The sequence below is a fragment of the Platichthys flesus genome, chromosome 18 (assembly GCF_949316205.1).
Source record: "Platichthys flesus chromosome 18, fPlaFle2.1, whole genome shotgun sequence".
NCBI lineage: Eukaryota > Metazoa > Chordata > Actinopteri > Pleuronectiformes > Pleuronectidae > Platichthys > Platichthys flesus.
Window position 1 is genome coordinate 2,540,997 of NC_084962.1, and position 2,500 is coordinate 2,543,496.

A 2,500-nucleotide genomic window follows, 5' to 3' on the forward strand; every position below is an offset into this window, starting at 1 on the left:
CATTATCTTGAAAGTTATTGAAATAACAATATTTGTCAGGTTGTTGTGGCCGAGTGGTCAAGGCGATGGACTAGAAATCCATTTGGGTTTCCCCGCGCAGGTTCAAACCCTGCCAACAACGGTTGACTCTCATTGTTTAGCAACCAAGACAAAACAGCTGGAAATATTGTTATCTCATAAATTTATCGTGTTGTGGCTGCCAAATAACAATGACTTTCTGGCGATGGTGGTATAGTGGTGAGCATAGCTGCCTTCCAAGCAGTTGACCTGGGTTCGATTCCCAGCCATCGCAGTTATATTAAGCCCAACACTTTAATTTACATAGATGCCTTCCAAGCAGTTGACCTGGGTTCGATTCCCAGCCATCGCAGTTATATTAAGCTCAACACTTTAATTTACATAGCTGCCTTCCAAGCAGTTGACCTGGATTAGATTCCCAGCCATCGCAGTTATATTAAGCCCAACACTTTCATTTACAATCTCAAACTCTGGTTGCTACATTATGTTGAAAGTTATTGAAAAAACAATATTTGTCAGGTTTTTGTGGCCGAGTGGATAAGGAGATGGACTTGAAATCCAATGGGATTTCTCCACGCAGGTTCAAACCCTGCCAGCAACGGTAGACTCTCATTGTTTAGCAATTAAGAAAAAACAGCTGGAAATATTGTTATCTCACAAATTTATCGTGTTGTGGCTGCCAAATAACAATGACTTTCTGCCAAAGGTGGTATAGTGGTGAGCATAGCTGCCTTCCAAGCAGTTGACCTGGGATCGATTCCCAGCCATCGTAGTTTTATTAAGCCCAACACTTTAATTTACATAGCTGCCTTCCAAGCAGTTGACCTGGGTTCGATTCCCAGCCATCGCAGTTATATTAAGCCCAACACTTTAATTTACATAGCTGCCTTCCAAGCAGTTGACCTTGGTTCGATTCCCAGCCATCGCAGTTATATTAAGCCCAACACTTTAATTTACATAGCTGCCTTCCAAGCAGTTGACCTGGATGAGATTCCCAGCCATCGCAGTTATATTAAGCCCAACACTTTCATTTATAATGTCAAACTCTGGTTGCTACATTATCTTGAAAGTTATTGAAATAACAATATTTGTCAGGTTGTTGTGGCCGAGTGGTTAAGGCGATGGACTAGAAATCCATTGGGGTTTCCCCGCGCAGGTTCAAACCCTGCCAACAACGGTTGACTCTCATTGTTTAGCAACCAAGACAAAACAGCTGGAAATATTGTTATCTCATAAATTTATCGTGTTGTGGCTGCCAAATAACAATGACTTTCTGGCGATGGTGGTATAGTGGTGAGCATAGCTGCTTTCCAAGCAGTTGACCTGGGTTCGATTCCCAGCCATCGCAGTTATATTAAGCCCAACACTTTAATTTACATAGATGCCTTCCAAGCAGTTGACCTGGGTTCGATTCCCAGCCATCGCAGTTATATTAAGCTCAACACTTTAATTTACATAGCTGCCTTCCAAGCAGTTGACCTGGATTAGATTCCCAGCCATCGCAGTTATATTAAGCCCAACACTTTCATTTACAATCTCAAACTCTGGTTGCTACATTATGTTGAAAGTTATTGAAAAAACAATATTTGTCAGGTTTTTGTGGCCGAGTGGATAAGGAGATGGACTTGAAATCCAATGGGATTTCTCCACGCAGGTTCAAACCCTGCCAGCAACGGTAGACTCTCATTGTTTAGCAACCAAGACAAAACAGCTGGAAATATTGTTATCTCACAAATTTATCGTGTTGTGGCTAACAAATAACAATGACTTTCTGCCAAAGGTGGTATAGTGGTGAGCATAGCTGCCTTCCAAGCAGTTGACCTGGGATCGATTCCCAGCCATCGTAGTTTTATTAAGCCCAACACTTTAATTTACATAGCTGCCTTCCAAGCAGTTGACCTGGGTTCGATTCCCAGCCATCGCAGTTATATTAAGCCCAACACTTTAATTTACATAGCTGCCTTCCAAGCAGTTGACCTTGGTTCGATTCCCAGCCATCGCAGTTATATTAAGCCCAACACTTTAATTTACATAGCTGCCTTCCAAGCAGTTGACCTGGATTAGATTCCCAGCCATCGCAGTTATATTAAGCCCAACACTTTCATTTACAATGTCAAACTCTGGTTGCTACATTATCTTGAAAGTTATTGAAATAACAATATTTGTCAGGTTGTTGTGGCCGAGTGGTTAAGGCGATGGACTAGAAATCCATTGGGGTTTCCCTGCGCAGGTTCAAACCCTGCCAACAACGGTAGACTCTCATTGTTTAGCAACCAAGACAAAACAGCTGGAAATATTGTTATCTCACAAATTTATCGTGTTGTGGCTGCCAAATAACAATGACTTTCTGCCAAAGGTGGTATAGTGGTGAGCATAGCTGCCTTCCAAGCAGTTGACCTGGGATCGATTCCCAGCCATCGTAGTTTTATTAAGCCCAACACTTTAATTTACATAGCTGCCTTCCAAGCAGTTGACCTGGGTT

At 42.2% G+C, this 2,500-nt stretch overlaps 4 non-coding genes across 4 annotated transcripts; all 4 read left to right on the plus strand.

Annotated features, from left to right (window-relative positions):
- The first annotated feature begins 39 nt into the window (after positions 1–39).
- Positions 40–121, plus strand: trnas-aga (transfer RNA serine (anticodon AGA)). Its single transcript has one exon. It is a non-coding gene; the product is annotated as a tRNA-Ser (tRNA).
- A 99-nt stretch (positions 122–220) lies between these two features.
- On the plus strand, positions 221–292 carry trnag-ucc (transfer RNA glycine (anticodon UCC)). Its single transcript has one exon. It is a non-coding gene; the product is annotated as a tRNA-Gly (tRNA).
- Positions 293–1,113: 821 nt separating this feature from the next.
- trnas-aga (transfer RNA serine (anticodon AGA)) lies at positions 1,114–1,195 on the plus strand. Its single transcript has one exon. It is a non-coding gene; the product is annotated as a tRNA-Ser (tRNA).
- Positions 1,196–2,187: 992 nt separating this feature from the next.
- On the plus strand, positions 2,188–2,269 carry trnas-aga (transfer RNA serine (anticodon AGA)). Its single transcript has one exon. It is a non-coding gene; the product is annotated as a tRNA-Ser (tRNA).
- Positions 2,270–2,500: the final 231 nt, after the last annotated feature.